Here is a 24,083-nt window from a genome sequence, read left to right on the forward strand (position 1 = left end):
CAGCACTGCCTGGGGGCCGTACAGCAGTGGATGCAGGAGAACGGGCTGAGGCTGAACCCGGACAAGACAGAAGTTCTGAGGGTGGGTGGCCCTGTGGATAGTGGCTTGGGAAACTCCCTCATGTTTGGGGGGGTGGCCCTGGCTGCGAAGAGTGGGGTCCGCAGCCTGGGGGTACACCTGGACCCGATGCTCACCATGGAAACGTAGGTGGCATTGGTAGTCCGCACCGCCTTTTTCCACCTTTGGCAGATTGCCCGGCTGTGACCTTACCTAGACACGGGGACGCTCACTACCTTAGTACTTGCGCTCATAATTTCTAGATTAGACTACTGTAATGCGCTCTACGTGGGGCTTCCTTTGAAGCTGATGCGGAAACTTCAAGTGGTGCAGAATGCGGCGGCCAGACTCCTTACTGGAGTGAGAAAATACCAACATATCTCTACTACTCTGGCCATGCTGCACTGGCTGCCCATCCATTTCCGCATTGACTTCAAAGTGTTAATGCTTACATATAAAGCCCTAAATGGTTTAGGACCTCGATACTTGGGGGAACGCTTACTCCCAACTAGTTCTACCCATGTCACCCGTGCGAGCCAGGAGGTGAGGCTGAGGAGCCTGACGCTGAGGGAGGCCCAGAAAGAAAGAACTAGAAACCGGGCCTTCTCGGCGGTGGCTCCTCGTCTCTGGAATAAACTACCTCCGGAGATACGCGCTGCACCCTCACTGGGTACTTTTAAGAACCAACTAAAAACATGGATGTATAGGCAGGCCTTCCCTTCCAGTTAATTCCTGTTCTCTTTCCTTTTTTTCTCTTTATTTGATTTATTATTATTTTTCCCATCTTATAGAATCATTTAATTAATTAATTGTTATAAATTTTTTTAGAACTTGTTATCCTTATGTTGTAAGCCGCCTAGAGTGGTCGAAATGACTAGATAGGCGGGGTATAAATAAATAAATAAATAAATAAATAAATAAATAAATAAATAAATAAATAAATAAATAAATAAATAAATAAATAAATAAATAAATAAATAAATAAATAAATAAATAAATAAAATTCCTGTTTGCCTGAAGGGAGAAGGGAGACAGAAGTGCACAAGCATGCTTCTTATTCATATTGCCAGAATTTCTAACTTTTAAATTATTTGCGTTATACATTGGCTTTTGCCTCTTTCCTTGTGGTTGTTGATGGGTAGTGGCTCACCAGTAGAAATGTATTTTCTTCATATAGATCTTACTCCAGAGTTAGCCTCTTCAGAGCTCCCAGCAGTTGCTGGATTGGTTTGTTTCCTGGTTTTAATTCCTTTTCTCAAGCAGCCAGTTGTGAGGTGGTTGAAAAGGCCAGGAAATTGTCTTGGGAAATCTAGTGCAGCCATAATAATATGTGGCAGCTTAATTTTGGCACTGGCAAAGCTTGAAAAATTATTCTTTTGGACTGAACATTGCAGAATGTTCAACATGGCTGCTTTCCAAGCTCTGAATTCTCTGATGCGTAAAAATAGTACGAAGAAAAGGCTATAATTAAGAACATTGGAATCTGCATCACAAAAGGCCAGATATTTGTTCACCTGGTTCAGTACTCTGTACTCTGTATGGCAGTGGCTGTTCAGGGAATAGATCCTTTCTCATGATAACTGATGTTATAAAGAGTTTAAACTTGTAGTAGCACAATACTGGAGAAGATAGAAAGAATTTCCACAAGCAAGAAACCTTGTTGTAGCATTAGTGGAGAGACTAACTGCCCTTACCGGTAAGACAAATGAAACTGGTAACAATGCAATATTTTTGGCATTAGGTTTCATGTATTCAGTATTGTAATAGATGCACACTAGATGCCTCCCTTTGCCTATGTCAGGTTCTGAACGCAGATTTTAGTATGATGGTATCTTAACCATAAATCCCAGATCCCATGACATACCTGTTATTAATAGACATCACAAAACAACACTGATGGTTTATGTTATCAGTTATTATCTTCACTAGAAAAATGCAACTGGATGTCCTGTTTTTAATTCTGTTTTGTGAATTTTACTTTAAAGATCCATTTTTGTTGCAATATATTAATTCGCTGAATAAAATTAAAAAGCAAACAGAGATCTTTCCCATTACCTGGTATGTGGAATTGCCATGTTTTGAATCTAATGCTTTCACATGGCAAAGTGATTAGCCACAGAATTATGGTCTGTTTGCAAGAAAGTAATGAAGGAGATGACATTTACATTTGGGTAAGAAACATAAGCATGTTGTAGTTTCTTTGAATAATATTGGAGGCCAGTGGACTGCAACTGAGCTGTTGAACATCACTGGAAATATTGGAACATTAAGGCATCTCTTCTGGGCATCAATTACATTTGCTTTTATTGCCACCATAATTCTGTGTTTTTAGTAGACTTTGCTCTGCTTTTTCAAATGTACTTGTGGAAGAAGAACATGCTAAGCAAATCATAAAGTAGGTACTATTAGCAGTGATATCTGTAAGCTAAAAAAAAGGTCAGAAATCTAGTCACCCAAGTGGTAAGTTGACACACATTTGCATATATGCTGCATCCATACATTTTCCAGAACTGGTAGTTCTGGCAAATTGGCTATGGCAAGGAATAGCGCAGGCCACCATGGGAAGGAAGCAGGCGACAGGGATGAGAGAGAAGTTGGGAACTGAAGGTAGTTCAAGCTGAGAATCATCCTGGCCTGGGAAACTGTGACACAAAATGAAATGGTCACATCTTTGTACATACATCCAATTGATTCATAATAAGATGAAACAAAGTAATTACCGTTCTTTGTAAACATTTTCAGCAATGTCAAAAAACAACAATTGCTCAGTCCTTTCAACTCTGTTTTCAGTGGTTGTTTTGGAAATGTTCATGAGTTCATCAGAATTTGTTCACTGTGTAATCTTTTACTATCTGCAGTCATTCATGTTATGAATTTTCCCACACACACCATATAAAGTCATATTTGCACTCAAGTGTGATAATGATGTAGCAATATCTGGTGCACGATTCAGTGCTAAGATGTCACCCTCTGCACTTTAGAAACCCTGATTAGCTGAGATCACCACTTCCCTAAAGTAACAGGTGCTGAGAAAGAGCTACATACTTTGCCTATAAATTCAGTGTGTGTATGTCTCTCTGTGTGTGCATGTATGCACATGCATGCTCACCAAGATTAAAACCTTGGCAGAATCTCTGACAGGAGGAACACTGTGTAATAGTCTTTTTGTTTGCCATAAAGCAAATAACTTGAGACTGAGGGAATGGTGCTTCAGCTCCTGTGTCAGGGGAGCTAAGTGTTGGAAAACAAATGAATTTTTAAAAACTTGTTTTCCTTTCTCAACAGCTATCTTCAGAAACACAGCAGGCTGTGCTGGACCTAATTAGGTTTACAGAATAAAAGGACAGCATAAGTATTAAAAGATGAAAAACAAACAATACAAGATTGTTCATTAAAACTAATAAAGCACTCAGGCAAATGTGCCTTAGGGATATTGATACTGCATCACTTGTACTGTCATTGTTGGGCCATTTTCCATATCCTATGTGAGAGCTATTGGATTTATCTCAGTGCCTACCCTTCAAATACAGATCTTGTTGTTGTTTAGTCATTAAGTCGTGTCCAACTCTTTGTGACCCCATGGACCAGAGCACGCCAGCCCCTCCTGTCTTCCATAGCCTCCTGGAGCTGAGTCAAATTCATGTTGATAGCTTTGATGACACTGTCCAACCATCTCGTCCTCTGACGTCCTCCTCTTGCCTTCACACTTTCCCAACATCAGGGTCTTTTCCAGGGAGTCTTCTCATGAGATGGCCAAAGTCTTGGAGCCTCAGCTTCATAATCTGTCCTGTCAATCAGGGTTGATTTCCTTCAAAATGGATAGTTCTTCTTCATGGCCTCTGTGAATGCAAACATTTGGGTTAAACAGCGCCTGCACTGGCTTTCTCGGAATCTTCTAGAGCTTTTCTGAAAGAGTAACAAAGTTTAGAATGCCCCTACCATGCATGCTCCATCCCCCTCAGCCTCCAGTTCCATTTTACCGCCATCGTGCTAGGAACTTCTCAGATAGAGCTCTCAATATAATCTTCTTTATCACTTATTGGCTTGACTTGGACTGTTTTTTTGATGAAGAAACCTCTCTATTGCCCCTTGACTTCTGACCGGCCTTGACTATTCTTTGTTTTGTGGATTGGATTGTTGACTTTGGCTCTTAATCACCGTTCATTGTGGATTGGAAAAACCGCGCTGTTGATTGGTGCTGCGGGGAGCACTTTAACCTCATTAGTGCTGTTTACTTATGGAAATCACCAATTACCGCTGTGAGCTTTTCACTCCCTTTCTATCTGATTTATGTCCCATTCAGAGCCATTTAGCAGGTGCAAGTCGTGTTTCCGAAAACTTTCATTCTCAGATGGCCATGACCTCTGCCTTTTTTGCTTGAGAGATTCTCATCAGCCTCAATCTTGCCGTTACTGCAAGAACTTCACCAAAGCTGCCCTAAAAGCGTGCCAACAAAGACTTAAGCTTTACCTCTGAGATAAAACTCTATCTGCTTCTAAGCCATCAGACATGGAGACTGCATCTAATCCCTCAGCTACTCCTCGGTCAGAAGCAAATATTTCATCTTCTACATCAGTATCCAAATGTGTCACAAAACCGCCAAAAAAGCCTCCTGCAACAACCACCAAAAAAGTCTCAACCTCGACGTCAAAAACACCATCTACTAAGGAACCTGCAAAGCAGAAAAAAGACTACTGCCCAAAGCAAGAAGGACAAACTGAAAGATCACAAATCTATTTCTCCTGTCACAGCTTCTTTACCATCCCCGATCCTTGAGGACTCATCTCAAGATCGTGAGTCACTGTCAGAGGCTGCCCCATCTTTGCCTCCTTGACAACAAGGGACATCATCCATCGTTCTCGAGCATTCACCAAGCCCAACTCAGCTCGAAGAGGCTGTTCTCTCCAGCCCAATTTCTGCCCCTCACAGCCATGTTTCTACCAGGCGGGCGTCACCGGCACCTCTTTCACCATCTTCTTAATCGAGGCATGATTCTCCACCTTGTAAAAAGATGGCTAGAAGAAAGCACATTTCTCTGGACCGACATTGGTCTTCCCGAAAAGAGGTGTTGGTCCCGAGCAAGTCTTCTCGACATCGAAAGAAGCATAGGCAGGACTATAAGGATTATGTCGAGGTCGACAGGAAAAGATCCATATGTCAACGTCGACATGAGGATTCTGACTCATCCTCGACGTCGGAAGACTACCACAGACATAGGAGAGTTCGCTATGATACTACATCCACCTCAATGTCTTCTTCTCTTTCACCAACTTGATGTCGACATCGCCACAGGGTCGATGGAGATTCGCGTACCAAGGGCACTTCCAAGGCCTCCCTAAAACATGCCTCGATGCCGAGATTGACATCAAAAAGAACCCATTCTACCGAACATCACTTGGATGCTTGACAATCAACTGCAGTACCTCCTAAACACAAAAGAAAGGACAGTCAACCACCTCTTTCAGATCAGGAAGAAATCCTCTCTTCCATTTCTTCTGAACAGGGGGATGAACTATTCTCCCCAGCTCAAGCAGAATCACCTGTGGAGGCGGAATCCTTCGAGTCAGATGAAGGAGATCCTCACCCATCCTCCCCTTCTGAGTATTTCTCCTCTTATGTTCAAATGGTCTCCAGAATGGCAAAGACACTGAAAATGGAAACTCAACAACTGCCTCCTGCTTCAGATGATCTAATTTTTGGGGACATCGACCAAGAAAGGGCACAACCACTCAGCCTGACTTTTATACCACCCCTCATGAATCTAATCAAGGAGTCCTGGACCCAACCATCTAACCCTCAGTCAGTTACTAGAAGGACTGAGAATTTATACCGTATCCATGGAGATGAGACTCAATTTCTTACAAAGCATCCAGCCCCAAACTCCATCATAGTGCAAGCCAATTCCTCCAAGGCTTCAGGATGCCAGCATGTGACACCGACTAACAGAGAAGGTAGAAAACTGGATGTGTTAGGGAGAAAATTATATTCTTTTGCAACCTTCATGCTCCAGGTAGCCAACTATCATGCGGCTATGGGAGTTTATCAAAAGCAGTTATGGTCCAGAGTACTTCCTGTCCTACAAGCAGCTCCTGAAGAAATGCACCAGGATCTTCTAAACACCTATGATGAGGCACTTACTGTCTCCAAGCATCAACGCCTAGCGTCCAGACATTCTGCTGATGTCTCTGCCAAGACAGTGGCATCATCCATAGTACTAAGACGCCACACTTGGTTACAATCTTCTGGCATAGTGGAAGACGTTAAAAGGCAAATAGAAGATCAGCCATTCGACACCAAGGGCTTATTCTATGAAAAACCGGATGACTCCCTATACATCAAGTACCTCACTGAGACATAGCCAATGGGTTTTACTCCCGGTTCTTTGCAGTACCAAAAAAGGACGGAGGAATAAGGCCCATCTTAGATCTGAGGGATTTGAACACTTACCTGCATCCACGACACTTCAGGATGGTCACGCTGGAGTCTATCATCCACCTACTGAAGAGAAAATACTGGTTTGTGGTGATAGACCTCAAGGACGCATATTTTCACATATCAATACACCAGCATCACAGAAAGTTCCTATGGTTCATATTCTAAAACAGGATTTTCCAATTCTGCACTCTACCCTTCAACCTAGCCACAGCTCCACACAGATTCACAAAGTGCATGGCGTCAGTAGCTGCGTTCATGCGTCTTCACAGCATAAAAGTCTTTCCTTACATAGATGATTGGCTGATAGTGTCCACATCCAGAAGAAAGGCTTTGCAAAATGCAAGCTTCACTCTGCACGTGCTGCAGAGCCTGGGTCTCACAATAAATCTCGAGAAGTCCACACTGGTACCATCTCGAGTCATCAACTACATGGGGCGAGATTGAATTCCCTAGAAGCAAGAGTCTTTCTACCACCAGAATGCATTCAGAAGCTGAGGAAGGCTATCCACAAGTTCAAGCCTCACTCTTTTGTTTCAGCACATCATGCTCAACACCTACTGGGCCTCATGGCTTCCACAATAGCGACACTTCCAAATGCTCAACTAAAAATGCATTCCCCACAAGCATGGTTTCTACACCTATTCAATTATCTTCAAGATGACCCAAAGAAAAAGCTACTAGTTACTCCAGAGCTAGCACTCCAGCTGCAGTGGTGGGCTTTCGCACCACATCTCCTAATGGGCTGTTCCTTTCGCCCCCTTCAGTTATCAGTTCAGATCACAACAGATGCCAGCCCCACGGGTTGGGGAGCACACTGCGAGGGCCACAAGATCCATGCCCTATGGTCACAACGAGACAGAGGCCTTCACATCAATCACCTTGAGATGATGGCAGTTATAAAGGCCTTCAGGGCGTTCCTAATACAATGTCATGATTTACAAGTTGTTACAGACAACACTACAACCATGTTTTATATCAAAAAGCAGGGAGGAACAAGGTCAATGTCACTCCTCTACCTGGCTGTGCATCTATGGGAGTGGTGCTACCAACATCACATCTTCCCAGTGGCAATACACATATCAACGTCCGACAATCAACTAGCAGACAAGCTGAGTCGCCTGACAGGACAGTCCCACGAATGGGAACTGGACGAGGACATCTTCCAGATGCTCTGCAAGAGGTGGGGTCGGCCATCCATAGACATGTTTGCATCGGACATAAACAAGAAGTGCAACATGTACACATCTTGTGCAGGCAGGGGTGCCCACTCTCTAGCAGGTGTGTTCATGAGTCCTTGGCAAACAAGCCTACTATACCTGTTTCTGCCAATTCCTCTGATCCAAAGGACTCTGGTCAAGTTGAGACAAGAGCAAGCACAGGCCATCTTCATTGCACCATGTTGGCCACATCAACCGTGGTTCTCCACCCTCAAAGAGATGGCTGTGGATGTCTTCAGGCTATCAGTGCTACCACATCTCTTGACTCAGAACTCAGGCAACATTCTGCACCCAGATCTGCAGTCTCTCCACCTCACGGCTTGGAGGATTTGCCATCAAAGGGATATTAGATAAAGCTAGAACGCCACCTATTAACCTTTTATATAAATATAAATGGAACAATTTCCTCAAATTCACTGAGTCAAGACATTTACAGGCATCTCCCGTTTCCCTCCAAACGTTACTTATATACTTATGTTATCTTTTTGATTCAGGACTGGCTTTGTCCACTCTCAAAGTCTATATTTCGGCTATAGTCTCTTTCCAGCCCAGAGATTCTGAATCTTTTCTCCAATCCACCACTGAAATCGTTCCTGAAGGGACTCTCCAATATCTGTCCTCCCACTAGGCCTCCAGTGCCCCAATGGTCTCTCACACTGGTACTACATTCACTTACTCGGCATCCCTTTGAAACCGTGGCTTCATGTGATATACGGTTACTGTTGTTTAAAACGTTATTACTAGTTGCTATTACGTCTGCTAGAAGAGCAAGTGAGTTGGCAGCTCTGAAATCAGATGCTCCTTACCTGCAATTCTTCAGAGACAAAGCTAAGTTATACCCAGATGTTACCTTTTTACCAAAAGTTGTTTCAGAGTTTCATCTTAATCAATCTCTCTTGCTACCAACTTTGTTTCCTCAACCATTTTCTGACGTCAAGTGCATGCTTCATTCTCTGGACATCCGAAGAGCATTGGCATATTACATCTCTAGAACTAAAGACTTCTGTGCCGCTCAAAGACTCTTTCTGTGTTTTCATGGACCCCAAAAGGGTTCGCCTGCTTCATCTTCTACCATTTCTAGGTGGCTTGTCTCTACGATTGCTCTGGCCTACGAACTACAGGGCAAGACTGTACCTGAAGGTCTGAAAGGTCATTATACAAAATTGTCACAAGATATTGAAAGTATCATCTGGTGCCATTCATGGAGTTGTGTGACATTGCATTATATAAGATGATGTAGCATTGGATTGTGAGATAAATGAATATACAGTATGCTATTCTGTTACTTAACACAGTTTTATGTGCAAACTTTTTGCAGGGCTGGCTGGCTATTCCAATAGGCAGATCCTGGGACAGCCGCCTCCCCTTTATTTCTCTCCTTTTGGAAGACACTGCCATCCAATAGTGTCACACAACATATTATGCATCCCCTATACAAATATGCTTACCAAAGTGTGGTAAAGGATCCTGTCCTACTGCCAATGCTGAAGTATGATTCAACTGCCAGTCCAGCCAGCTCTTGCACATATGGGATGATATTTTAACTTTTGCCTGAGAGTCACGTCACCTAATGAGGGAAGTGTATAATTCCTGGCATTGCAGTGTTTTTGTTCCTGGCATGTAATCCCTTCAAAGAATAATCAGACTTGCAAATACAGCCTATGATTACCTCCTACTAGTCAATCGCAAAACAAAAGCAAGCTCATTTACAAAACAAAGAATGTGAGAAACTTGTGCTAGGACAATTAGACATTTTTGCCACTTCAGTGAGCTTTTAAAGACATGTTAACTGTATTGCCTAGACTGGGTGTGAATCAGCAAAACATCTTGGTCTGGAGCCTGGCATTTTGAGTACATTTGCATTTTATTTGCAGAGTAATAAGACTGGTGAAAGGCATAGGGGGAGGAGGCACTGATCTTACAGAGGCATACGCTTGCCAAAGAAGGCATTTTGAGACAGCAATTTATTTTCAAAATGCAAATTAATTCTATGCACTCTACTGTTCAGAGTGGACTAGCAGAAGCTGGTGTCAGCAATAGTGGTAGATGTTCCCAAGGAAAAGCTGAATGTAACAATACCCAATCAAAACAATAGCCAAGAGCATAGACTTCCTCAGCTAAAATGAACTGATTCCCCAATGGAAAAAGAGAGAAGAGAAGCTTCACTCTTATTTTGGTAAACAGTCAATATAAACCACAAAAGGACTTGTCGAAGCAACAATGAAACATGATTACAAAACAATCTATTTTAAATGTATTTTTTCTACTTTTCAATCCATTGCAGCCAGAGTGATTTATTACAATATGTTCCATTCATTTCATCTTGTCTTTTACTCTCTAACATCATATTAATCTAATCTATTGTACTTTAGTTGGTGTAGATTTCATCCAGGTATAAAGAGGTTCTCATTTATTATTATCCAGTCTATCATTTAGTGTATCTGCCAAAATATTCATTTCTGCTAGTTCCAAAATCTTCTCAATAAATTCCTTCTTTGTCGGCACCTTTGTAGTCTTCCACTTACTGGCATATACAATTCTAGCTGCAGTTACGAGGTGTAAGGTCAAGTAGGTCTCTTTTTTTTAGTGTAGCTGGTAATATATTCAATAAGAAAATTTCAGGTGTCAATGAATTTTAACAACTAAATTTTTCTCTATCATTTTATGAATCATTTTCCAAATGTCCTTGGCCCTACTGCACTACCACATATGATAGAAGCTCCCTACTTTCTTTTCACATTTCCAGCACTTATTAGAAACATTTTATACAATTTTGTTAATTTCTCTGGTGTTACATACCATCTGTAAAACATTTTGTATACATTTTCTTTTTAGATTTATGGATTTAATATATTGTTCCCAAATTTGTGACCACGCACTTAGTTCTATATTATGACCTATATTTTGAGCCCATTTTACCATGCAATCCTTCACAATTTCATCTTCCATTTTTTGCTCCATTAAACTATTATATGAACTTTTAATCAATTTTTCCTCTGAGTCCAGCAATCCCTTATGCAAAGGTATTTTGTCTTCCTGAACCCTGTAGTTTTATCTTTTACATATCTTGATTTCAACAAGTTTATCAAGATAATACCTTGTTCTGCCAGTTCATCTTTGTTCTTTACATTAAAATAACTATCTAATATCTTGGCATATCTCCTGTTTGTCCCTTGAGATGTTCTTGCCAGATCAGAGTACGCTTCTAATGGAGCTACCCATAATGGTATCTTTCTATAATGTTGTGCCTTAACTGTCTTCCAAAACCATAACAGAGCTGTCCTGATCAAATGTAAATTAAATGTTTTGCATTGCTTATCATCTTGGTACCATAGGTAGGCATGCCAGCCTAGCCTTAAAACATGCCCCTCAATTTTCAAAAGTCTCCCATTTTGTAGAATAACCCATTCCCTCACCCAGGCCAGAGATGCTGAATAATTCATGCAATATGGTAGGACAAACCCTCCTCTTTGTTTATTGTCCTGAAGAGCCTTAAGTTTTATTCTTGTTTTTTCCCCATCCCAAATATACTTGGTCATTATCTTATTCAGTTCTTCAAAAACATCTTGTTTTAATAATATTGGAATTGTCTGAAAGAGGAAAACTAGCTTTGGTAATATATTCATTTTTATTGCGGCTATTCTACCCATTAGGGATAATTGGAGTTTAGACCGTTTCTGCAAATCTACTTTGATTTCTTTAATTACTTCCATATAACTGTCCTTTATTAATGTACTTGGTTTTTTTGTCATATGAATTCCTATGTACCTAACTTTACACATTTCTTGACATCTAAAGTGTTTCGTAATTCTTCTTTTTGTTCTTTTCTCATATTTTTCATTAGAATTTTTGTTTTTTGTTTATTTATTTTAAGACCTGACATACATCCATATTCAGTTATTGTCTGTACTAATGTTTCTATTGACATCATAGGTTCTTCTAAGATTATTACTAAATAATCAGCATAGCTTGAATTTTGAAATCTTCTCCTTTAACCTTTAAACCTTTGATTCTCTTATCCTCTCTGATTTGTTGGTTCAGGACTTCCAACATGAGAATAAATAGCTCTCCATTCACTTTGATTCTTGCTTCTTGTTTAGAATATATTGCTTTAATTTCTCCTATAAACTTATCTCCAGCTTCCATTAATTGCAACTGTGTCAGCAAAAAAATCCAGTTCATATTGTCAAAGGCCTTCTCTGCATTTCTATTTCTTCTATTAATTCCTTAAAGGTTAAACCTAGAACTTCTTGAAAATTCTTGTAATATTCAGCTGGTATTCCATGACTTCCTGGAGATTTATTATTCTTTTGTTTTCTAATAGCTTCCACCACTTCACACATTGTTATTGCATTTGACTTGCAGAGTAATAAGACTGGTGAAAGGCATAGGGGGGAGGAGGCATCGATCTTACAGAGGCATACACTTGCCAAAGAAGGCATTTCAAGAAAGCAATTTATTTTCAAAATGCAAATTAATTCTATGCACCTTACTGTTCAGAGTGAACTAGCAGAAGCTGGTATCAGCAATAGTGGTAGATTTTCCCAAGGAAAAGCTGAATGTAACAATGCCCAATTAAAAAGAAAAACGCAAGAGCATAGCCTTCTTTAGCTAAAATGAACTGATTTCCCAACAGAAAAAGAGAGAAGAGAAGCTTCACTCTTATTTTGGTAAACACTCAATATAAACCACACAAAGATTTGTCAAAGCAACAATGAAACATAATTACAACACATTCTACTTATAGCTCAGTTTTAGGAAAAGATATGGAGAAACTATTGGATATGGAACAACTGATTTGTTCAAAATTGGGAAAGGAGTACAACAAGGCTGTATATTATCTCCGTGCTTATTTAACTAATATGCAGAGTACATCATGTGAAAGGCTGGACTGGAGGAATCCCAAGCCAGAATTAAGATTGCTGGAAGAAATATCAGCAACCTCAGATATGGAAACAATACCACTCTGAGGGCAGAAAGTGAGGAGGAATTAAAGAATCTCATAATGAGGGTGAAATATGAGAGCACAAAAATGGTCTGAAGCTCAACATAAAAAAAAAAACTAAGCTCATGGCCACTGGTCCCATCGCCTCCGGGCAAATAGGAGGGGAAGATATGGAGGGAGTGACAGATTTTACTTTCTTGGGCTCCATGATCACTGCAGATGGTGACAGCAGCCACAAAATTAAAAAACATCTGCTTCTTGGGAGGAAAGCGATGACAAACCTAGCCAGCATCTTAAAAAGCAGAGACATCACCTTTCTGACAAAGGTCCGCCTAGTCAAAGCTATGGTTTTTCCAGTAGCGATGTATGGAAGTGAGAGCTGGACCATAAAGAAGGCTGACGACCAAATAATTGATGCTTTTGTATTGTGGTGCTGGAGGAGACTCTTGAGAGTCCCCTGGACTGCAAGGAGTTCAACCTTATCCATTCTGAAGGAAATCAACCCTGAGTGCTCACTGGAAGGACAGATCCTGAAGCTGAGGCCCCAATACTTTGGCCATCTCATGAGAAGAGAAGACTCCCTGGAAAAGCCCCTAATGTTGGGAAAATGTGAAGGCAAGAGGAGAAGGGGACAACAGAAGATGAGATGGTTGGACAGTGTCATTGAAGCTACCAACATGTATTTGACCCAACTCTGGGAGGCAGTGGAAGACAGGAGGGCCTGGTGTGCTGTGGTCCATGGGGTCATAAAGAGTCAGACATGACTTAATGACTAAGCAACAACAAATAGAGAAACTATAGAAAAATATCCTGTTAACACTTTAGTATCAAGATAGAGTTGGGGCATGTTAGGAGCTTGAAGCTGTCGCAAAATAAGGAAAGTTCTTTTTCTTAAAGAGAAGATACCGTAAATGAACCATTTACATTTCCTTGTAACTTTAGTTGCTCATGATCCACTTGTAGTCAGTTACTTTGCAAAGAAGAACCATGGAGCTGTCAATCTGCAGTGATATGAGATAAGCAGGAGGTGGACAATGACAGCAGGAGTAGACGTTGTGAAGAGAAGAGAGCGATATAAACTGGCAAACTGTAGTGTGGAACCCAGTAATCCTTTACATTCAATTTGCATCACCACCACCCACCACCACCCTTATTGTGTACCATCAAGTCAATTTATACTTATGGTGATCTTTTTCTAGGTTTTTGAGGCAGAGAAGACTTAGAAGTGATTTACCATTCCTTTCTTCTAGGGACACTCTGGGACTGTGCAGCTTGCTCAAGGGCACAAAAGCTGGCTGTACTCACAGGGAGCACAGGGGGGGGGAATTGAATTATTAACCTCTGGCTCTACAGTCAGATGCCTAAACCATTGAGCTTGCATGAAAGATTATGAATTCCAGGCCCCTACAGGTGCATGTAACAGCTGGGTTTTTCCTCCTGAGTTTGCCACCCCATGGTTTGCCACCCCAACTCAGAGAGATAAGGAGAGAGGACGAAAGATTGCGTATTGTGTAAGCTAGCCTTCCTTGAATGAAATAACTTAAACAATAATTTCATATTATTATGTGTACTATGGGCTGTCAAGTCAGAACTTACAGTGACCCTGCTAGGGCTTTAAAGGAAAATGAAATATCTAAGGAGTGGTTTTATCAGTTCCATCCTCCTCCCCAGAGAGTTTCCAGGGCCAAGGAGGGAGTTGAACCCATGTCTCCCCAGTGCTAGCCCATCACTCTATGCACTACACTATAGTGGACTCCAACTCTATCATAACACCATTGAATTACAACTTATCAAAAAGTTCAGTTCTACTACCTGCAGTGTGATTTGAGATAATGGTGCTTTTATTTTTAAAAATTTATTTTCTCCTATCTTATGGCATGACTAAATGGGAGGAAAATGCAGGAAAACTACAGGTTTGGGGTTGGCTGACTCCCATTTCCCCCCAGTGACACAATGGGAAATGAAAATCAACCTGGAATCCTACAGTCCCAATTGCAGTTTTTGTTTCCCAGTAGAGGCCTTTTTGCTTTTTAAAAGTCGAATCGTTTTGCTTTGGTTCAGAGTATGTGATTGCTTTGAACTGATGCAGACAGGGAAGTTCAATCAAGCACACTCACACAAATGCAAAGCATCTTCTCTCTTGCCTTATACATGCAGCACACACTTGGGGAACAAAACATTTTTTTCCAAGAAACTTTGTTTACACTTCCCTTCCACTGGCACCAACATTCCTGGGGTATGTTTTTTGTATTATAGGTTAAGAAACTAAGTTTGTCTCTGAGCATGATAATTTTTTTAAAAAGCTAATAACTATATGAGGAAACTGAAGCAGGAAGACAGTCCTTTGTAGTGTCACCGCATGCTAGGCTATACACTGAACTGCAAGCAAGTGGCCAAAAAAAGTCTCTCTCCTATTGTCTTTGTGGCTACTGGAATTGCACAGACCTGAATTTCCTGCTGCAACTTCGCAGACAGTGAATGTGGGTGAATTTGCATTTCCCTTGTTGTGCAGTCACAACATTAAAGTTACTCTGCCAGGATGTTTGTGTTACTGTCAACACTGCAAGCAACCACTGAAATTATTTTACAAACATACATTTACATTATATGCATTCCCCTCCTGCAGTGTGTGTATATATATCTGCCAATTTAGAATAACACTTTTTGTGCTTGATGAAGTGGACTCATTGTTTAGGAAAATCTATGTCAAAATAAATGTTTAAGTCTTTCAGGCGATACAGGACTTTGTTGTTATTTTTAATGACTTTTTAAAGTTTTGAAATGTTGTATTCTTGAAGGTTTTCATGACTGGGATCTGATGGTGGTTGTAGGTTTTTTGGGCTGTCTGGCTGTGTTCTTGGGGTTTTTCTTTCTAACGTTTCACCAGTCTCAGTGGCTGGCATTTTCAGAGGACAGGAGTCAGAACTCTGAGGACAGGAATCAAAACACCAGAGCACAGACAGAGTTCTGACTCCTGTCCTCTGAAGATACCAGCCACAGAGACTGGCGAAATGTTAGGAAGAAAAACCTCAAGAACACAGCCAGACAGTCTGAAAAACCTACAACAACCATTTTGAAACATTCATTCATTCATTCACTCGTTTGTTTGTTTGTTCATTTGTTCGTTCATTCATTCATTCATTCGAATATCTATACTGTTCATCAGTGCAAACACTCTCTGGGCAGTTCACAACCCATCAAAACATAATTACAATCATATAAACAGGAAAATGCAATAGATACAATGAGAACAAATGCCAGAGTCGCTGCCAAGCCAAGGCTTTGGGCAGCACAACTCACTCTTTGGGGCCCCCCAAGGATGGCACAGGACCCTACAATCTCACGAGAGTTGTTTGAAGAGAAGGGGGAAAGCGTGGCTATATAAGGGGCTTTCCTCCTTCTAACTGTCCTCTTCTTTTTCTGGCATTGCAAAAGAAAAGAGGACTCCGCTCGATCCAGCGAATTTTGGCTTCGTCACTGAGACAGGTTTCTGAAGGATGGAAGAGTAGCACCGGCTCCCTCCCACAGTTGTGTTCTCATTTGTTATATTCTTAATTAATTGTGGGAAGGCTGTTTCCTTTATATATTATAAGTTTTTATTACCGGGCTCAAAGGGGAAGCAAGTGGTAGCAGCGGTGCAGCGGCGCCTGCTGCGCTGAGGCGCAAGCAGCTTCACGTTTGAAAAAAATGAATAATAATTATTAAACAAGAACAGCACAAATTTAATCAGGCCTTCTAAAAGAAGATAGGAACGTTGGGGAAAGAGCCTAGGAGTGGAGAGACAGTGCTGGGGTTTTAGTGGTTGACGGCCCTTGGCCTGGCACTGCTCCCCCACCCCCTCGGTTTGAATAATTTAGGCATGAGGGTGCCTGGCATGGCATAAGGCCTTGGTAGGTGGCAAAGCTGTACCCCCCCTTTGTCCACCCAATTGCATATAGTTGTACATCGCAATCATGGAGGCAGGCGAAATTGGCAAAATGTGATATAAAATCAGTGTTTCAAATTTTGCCAGTGCACCCCAACAACTTTAATCTGTTAGGTTTCCATTTCAAATGATCCTTTTACATTGATAGGGTCTTACTGATGGGTTGTTCAGTATCATGCACTGCATTTGAGAAATTCAGCATGTTTATTGAATGGAAACTGAGGTGTATGGTGGGCTGTAACTCTGCAGCCCATTAACTTGATGATTACCTTTTCTGTGCCAAAAAGAACTCAAGAAAGTGTAGATTCATACTAAATAGGTTACAGGCATTAGCCAAATAGCTGGGATTACCACTAGCCAAGGAGAAAACTGAGGGGCTAGCCACATCCCTCACCTTCCTGGGTATTGAATTAGACATAATACAGCAGGCATCACGCCTGCCGGATAATAAGTTAAAGGACCTTCGGACCAGAATAGTGACACTCTTAAAGAATCACAAGGTGTCACTGAGGGAGCTTCAACAAATAGTAGGGCACTTGAATTTTGCCTGTAGAGTAGTGGCTCCGGGATGACTATTCCTCAGGTGATTGTGTACTGCTATGCACGATCTTCATCGACCATGGCACAGAACTAGAGTCAGTAGTTTGGAGTCAGTTTCTGGCAGAATTTAATGGAATCTCCTTTTGGAGAGGTGAAATTGGGTTAAAGGCTGATTTCCAAGTACATTCTGACACAGCAGGATCTTTAGGATTTGGGATCTACTCCAGAGGAACGTGGTGCACGGGCACGTGGCCTGAAGAGTGGCACCTCAAGGACATCACTAGAGATTTGACAGTTTTAGTATTTTTTCCTATAGTAGGGGCGCTTTGGCTATGGGCTGACAAGTGGCCAAAATGGTGGTCTGGTTCTGGTGTGACAATCAAGCAGTGGTTTACATTATAAACAACCTTACATCACAATCAGAATGGGTCATGACATTGGTCAGGGCATTTACATTACGGGCATTGCAGTTTAATGTTTTGTTGCATGCTCAGCACGTGCCAGGTCTGGAAAATAGGATAGCTGATGCATTGTTGTGCCAACAGATTGACCTGTTCAGGGAGCTAGAACCCGGAGCCAAGGAGTTTCCCAAAGTGCTGCCCCCGGAGGTCTGGCAAACTGGCATGATGATACATCAAGAGCAATAGGTTTGGCCCTGGCACCAAGGACAAGGAAGGGTTATTCGGTCGTGAGTACAGAGTTTCAGGAATTTAGGAAAGTATTCAACCTTGAACTGGAATGGCCGGGTCCAGTTGAACACTTACACAATTTATGGTACATTTAAATAGAAAGGGATTGGCTCCCGGGACCATTCAGGGCAAGCTATCTGCTCTGGTCTATCATGCAAAAATCAATGGTTTTAAGGATTATTCAGGGGATTATCACATAAGAAAAATGATATAAGGGTGGTTTAAGGGGAGAGGTAGGATTTAGGATACAAGGGTCTCTATTTCACCGCAGCTATTAGAGCATATCTGCGAGCAGCGGGTGCCCTTATGTAAGGATGACTATGAGAAGGCCCTTTTCGAAGCAGTGTCTCTAATGATGTTCTTTGGGGCACTTAGAATCAGTGAGATGGCAGGATGTTAAGGTTGAAGAAGGAAAGGTACAAATCCTCATTTGGTGATCCAAGGCCGATCAATTGGGCAAGGATAGGCAAATTACCGTAGGGCAGTGTAGCATAAACAGCATTTGCCTTGTTAGAGCCACACATGTATATTTGAAGGTCAGAGGGCAACACTCCGGATATTTTTTCCAGCACACTAATAGGTCACCTTTGACAAAATATCAGTTCTGGAAACTAATCAACTTAGCATTAGATAGCGTAGGTATACTGTACAAGACGTGAAATTTGGCACCTACTGTTTCAGAATAGGCACAGCTTCTACCACGGCTGCTATGGGTTGTGGCTCAGAAGAGATCAAGAGGCTAGGCCAGTGGTCGTCCTCCAGTTACTGCAGATATGTAAGAACATTACCTAATGTATAGGCAGGGGCCTGGTCTGGTTATGTCTCCACAGGTCCTTTAAGGTTGGTGAAACGAACACACATTGCAATAATCGGCCACAGTTATATACACTGGGCAGGGCTTTATGCTGCTGCATCCCCATGGGGGGTGACCTGGGCCTTGGGGCCAGAGCACAAGTTATGGGGAAAGGACTGCGAAGCATGCCATGGATCCAACTGTGCAGGTTGGCAGTCTTTGGCCAGTCTCTACCAGATATATTGGTCGTGCACCTTGGTGGTAATGATTTAGCCAGGCATCCCAGTAAGGCTTTGATTCTGGATATTATATGAGACCTGAAGTGATTGAAGACCAAGTACCCTGCTATTCAGATCGTGTGGTCCATGATTATTCCACGATTGGCATGGAGAGATGCTAGGATTTTCACAACGTTAACGTGGCTCACAGAGGTGTTAATTGTGAGGTCTGCAGAGCAATCTGCAGTGACCTTGGATTGGTGATTGGTCACCAAAGGATCCAGATGGATAGGCCTGAGTTTTTTCAGAATGATGGAGTCCAACTGTCCAATTTGGGGGGCCTGCTTGTTGAGCTTGAGCAGCTCGATGGCAGGCATGGGATATAGCATGGCTAGTCCCTATGCTGTGGTGGGTAGTGTGGAAAAAACCAGGTATTTTCCGGTGAATTCCACTGTGAGATCAGGTAAGCTAATTGCGCATCGGACCTCCCAGGGCTGCAGATCATGCAATTACAGAACCCGGGGGGGGGGAAACATGCACTGGGCCACTTCTGGACCAACAGTCATCAAGTAAAGATGGCTCAAGGCCTGGGGTGTTTATTTAGCAGCCAGCCGGGTTCCTGCAGTCTTTAAGACCATGAGAACAGGGGGCCGGGGACTCGCCCATATGTTGATTGATTTACCTGTTCCCGCACTACTGCAGACCTCTCTTTGCCAAATGATTGGCAAATTTTGAATTATAATCAATAAAGTGTGGCCTGTGTTTTAACCCATACTACTTGTCTCACATCTTTATTCTGGGGTTGGGGGGCAAAACCCTATCTCTAGCTGGATTGATAACACCTGCATTTAAATAAATTAAATACATTTAAAACAAACATGAATACTCCAGGTCAATTGGTGAAATACTAGTTAAAGTCTGTTTATACAGTTCGGCTTTAATTCCTGAAAACTGAAAGGGTATCCCATATTGTAAGCCAGCACCCAAAGCAGGGATGATGGTTGAAGTGAGGCTTCATTGCTACTACTCCGTATCCCCTATAATAACCTGAAAATAAGCCCTAGTATGATTTTTCAGGATGCTCGTAATATAAGCCCTATCTAAAAAATAAGCCCTAGTTAAGTGAAACCCCACCCTCCACCATTATGTAGCATTGTGCAGCAACCAGAAGATTACATGACTATAAAATAAAGCATCCTGTGAAAATAAGTCCTAATGCATTTTTGGAGCAAAAATTAATATAAGACCCTGTCTTATTTTCGGGGAAACACAGTATTGAACAAATATTCTGGAAAAAAGTAGTGATTTTCCAGTTCTGGAAGCTTCCAGGAAAACAAAGTAATGTAAAATGGACTGATTTCCCCCTCATTGTTATTTTTTGCGGAATATCTTAAGGGACTTTGGGGGATGGGGACTGAACTTTTCTAGTAAGCATCTAGTGGGAAATGACATTGGGTTCTCTTGGAGGACAGTGAGCTTGTGTGTCTCCTTTCTGTTTGAAAACTATGGCCTTCCATTTCTCAGAAGCCTCCTTCTGTTGCTGTTCTGTTTTGCATCCCACTGTACTTTGAAGCAACCCTACTTCAAGAAGAGGTGACTTATTTCCTATATACCTTCTTTTCTAACTACAGGAAGGAGGACTCTTTTATATTAGAGGTCTAGTCAGATGAATTCTTTTTCTCTGCCCATTTATGGCAGTTTTCAAAGTTTCTTGAGGCAAAATGGCACATATTAAAGATTGCTTCTTGTTGTTTTTCACAAGATGGGAAAGTGACTGAAAGTTGAAAGCAGCCCACCTCTGCCTATCTCTGGAGTAGAATTGTTGTTCCTATTTTGGACTTTAACAGATAAATAAAGAGAGAAGAGGTCCTTTATAGGTCATTTTCACTCATGTCCTTAAGAAGCTCAATATTTCCACCTCTTGTCACGCAGAGTGTGGTTTTATTACTTTTTGCCCCTCACTAAACCTGACAAGATGTTCTGAGATGGAAGCTCAGGGAAGAACTTTTTAAATTACATTTTTTAAATTACAGTCATAATGATAGAGGTTTAAAAATCAGGCATAGGGTAGAGAAAATAACACCGGAATAACACAGGAATTTAAGGTTGTGGCATGGTGGTTGACAACTTTAACACGTAGTGCCTGGTTAATCTTAAACAGAATGAGACAACTGGTTTTGGGTGCCACGACGAACTGGGCCAAACCACCAAATAGCACCCAATGCCCACCTCTACTGCTAACTATATTCTAACTGCCAGGAGACTCTCTAGTTAGCAGTTCGTGCTGCTAGAGTGCAGTCAGAGAATGTAATCTGCAGGAGTTTGGTGAATGCAGGCTATGATTCTGATGGGGCCTGGTACTATAAGTAGACGTTTTTTTGTACAGTGTGCTGTTTGTGACCTATTCAACTGCAAGTAAATTAAACTTTTTACTTGTTTTTCTCAACAATATCTCAGAGGAGACAGGGAAGCAAATTCTGCTCCATAAGTCCCTGCACATCTGTTGCACAGATAGAGGTTTTTAGCCGAAATTCAAAACACTGCAACACATTCTAGAGAATTCTGGGAGATATACTACAAAAAAGCAACTTTTAGAAGCTCCACCCATGGCTGCATCTAGCTCTCTGCATCAATGCTGTTACTGCATTTAGTATCTTCTTCTGAACTCTACTCTTTCTCACCCCTACCATTTAAGTAGGTCATGGCATAAATATTGAAATGAACAGTGAGTCACTGCTCTATTTGCCTGCATGTTTAGATTAAAAAGGGGTGTTTTAGAACTGAGCACTCTGCCTGTCATGGTGAACTTTTCATTACAGCTTTTTATGTTTCTCTTCCTTCCCTGAAGGAGAGATGACAGTGGTCTCTCTCACAGGAATTGACCACCCCTATCAAACAGAATAATTTCTGGCATAGCTTTTTAAATATACAGTATATATTTTAAAGGAAGACAGGACTTAGATGATTAAAAGTAAACCATCAACTTCACAGTCTGATGACTTCATCATGCCACACAAAGTTTGGTGTGCAGAGATTTAAGAAGGGAAACCAAATGGCTTCCCAAATTAAAAGCATAATAGCAGGGAAGAGTGATTTGGACTGCCATCCTATGCAAAAAATCACATACACAGTTACTTTAAGGCTAAAATAGGAGAGGGAGTAAAATGGGACTGATATTTATGGTGAGGTGACCCATTGGGGCTCAGTAATCATTCAGCTGCCTGTCCGCTTGCCTGCTTAAAGCAGCATACTAAAGAAAGCAAGCATTCATGATGCATAGCTGGTGGGCTGGGTTTAGCATGGAGGGTTCAACATTGGTAGGAGAGAAGCAGAAAAACAGGACTATCACGAGGCAGTAAAAGCAGAACTGGAGAAATGATTTAAAAAGGCTTCTTAAAATGGGACACGGTTACCACTTAGGCAGTCAGTCAACAGTGAAGGGCGATAAAGCCAGTGTAGTGGATAGGTGGTTGAACTAGGATTCAGGAGACCTGGGTTCAAATATTCACTCAGCCATGGGAACTCATTGGAAGGTGGCACTGATAAAATTACTCCTTAAATATTTTGGGAGCCCACCTGCCATAAGTTGGAACTGATTTGATGGAACATAACAACACTACACAGGAGAGACACTCATGAAACTTCAGTATAAAGGGTTGAAATTGCCACTGTAACGTAAGTGTTTTAGGAAATCTGGTTTAGAACTCTTGTTCAAAACATTTTATTTGTTTATTAATTTATTTTATCCTGCCTTTCTCCTAGTGAAGGGACAGATGTAATCTAAAATCACAGTAAGTTAGGATATTGATATTAAATATAATTAAGCCTAAAATGTTAAAATTGTCACTAGTTGGAACAAATTAAAACAGATTTAAAACCCATGATAAAAAACATGTGCGAAAATTAAATGAGAAAGAAATTCCAATTTTTTGCAGTTAAAATCTAACATGTGATTTTAGATCCACACAAGATGTCTGTTATATAGATCTTATATAGATTTATAGACTATTTATTTTAAACATCTGTAATGACAAAACTGGACTTTAAATTAATGCCTCCATTTTTTGTGAAGAATTTCCTCCATTTTGGCATTTGTAGTCTTCTCTGTCCTCATTTTTGGAGATGAAACTATGGCCACTGTAGTTGTTAATGCTATGTGTTGTTCAACATCCAAGCAATTTAGAACTCATTAAGAATGGCCACTGTTTCTACATTTACTGGAAGCCACTCAGATAATATTCTGTTATTAGATGGCAAACAAATATTTGTAATAAATAACACAGAGATAAACTAGTTAGAGATGTCTGCACTACTCTTGGTGTTATTACAAGTCCTATTATATAAACAAACTGAAAGATTTCAGGCATGTGCTTGTTGTCTGGCATGGCAACATCTTTCTTGAAGAAAAGACCATCCCTTCTGTTGTATATAACGACATGCACGAAATCTTCATGGAGTTTCCAGATACTGTACTGTACTGCTGGAATGGGGTTGGAATGCTGAGGAAATTTCTGCTTTATAACTTTTTTTAAAAAATTGGTACAAATTTGCCAGTGAAATTCTAACTTGCTTTTCTTCCCTTTAGTGAATTCTCTGGCTAGTAGCACATTGGCAAAGGTGTTATCAATTGTTACAGTTCATCCAGGACCTTGCAAATATGGTAAACTCCTGCCCTGCTTGATTAAAGCCAGTATTGGCTGAAATCTTGTTCATGTAAGTTCTGTGGGGGGGCTTCTTTTTTTTAAATTAAATATTTTCCCCTCCTGTCATAACGTTCCTATAGGATCCAAGTAATACCTGTTATCACTGGAAACCCTTGCAGACCAAAGAATGGGGAAAGGAAATCTTTATTCACCTCAAATACAGTGGTACCTCGACTTACAAACGTCCCTACTTATGAACATTTCGATTTACTAACAGCTCCGGTCGTGACTTCTTGCTTCGACTTGTGAACAGAGCTTCCACTTACGAACAGAAACAGGCAGGGAAAAAAGGTGGGCAATTCAACTTTCTAACTGTAGGTGGTGACGAGGCTGCTTCTTTGTGCTGTAGATCTTTCGGCAGTTATAGGGTGTGTTGCAGTTGTAGGCTTCGGAGAACTTCCTGCTTCGGACTGAGTCTCTCTCTCTCTCTGTGTAGAGAGGTAAGCTGCTGTTTTCTCCTTTAAAAACTGTTCTGAGTGGGTTTTGGTGGCTCTGCTTTGGAGTGAGTGTGCGCGTGTGTGTCTGCAAGGAGGGTTTGTTTCTGTGCTCTGCTTCGGAGCA

At 41.3% G+C, this 24,083-nt stretch overlaps 1 long non-coding RNA gene across 2 annotated transcripts in view; it reads left to right on the forward strand.

Annotated features, from left to right (window-relative positions):
* Positions 1–24,083, forward strand: part of LOC144583516 (uncharacterized) — a 69,475-nt gene that overhangs the window by 20,389 nt on the left and 25,003 nt on the right. Inside the window, exon 1 of one of the 2 annotated variants that reach the window (XR_013537323.1) lies at positions 14–23,962. The exons of the other annotated variant lie outside the window; for it this stretch is intronic. This is a non-coding gene — a long non-coding RNA (uncharacterized LOC144583516). Of the gene's footprint in view, positions 1–13; positions 23,963–24,083 lie in introns of those variants that run through there. 2 annotated transcript variants of the gene reach the window in all.

This window comes from Pogona vitticeps, chromosome 6, assembly GCF_051106095.1.
Source record: "Pogona vitticeps strain Pit_001003342236 chromosome 6, PviZW2.1, whole genome shotgun sequence".
Lineage (NCBI taxonomy): Eukaryota > Metazoa > Chordata > Lepidosauria > Squamata > Agamidae > Pogona > Pogona vitticeps.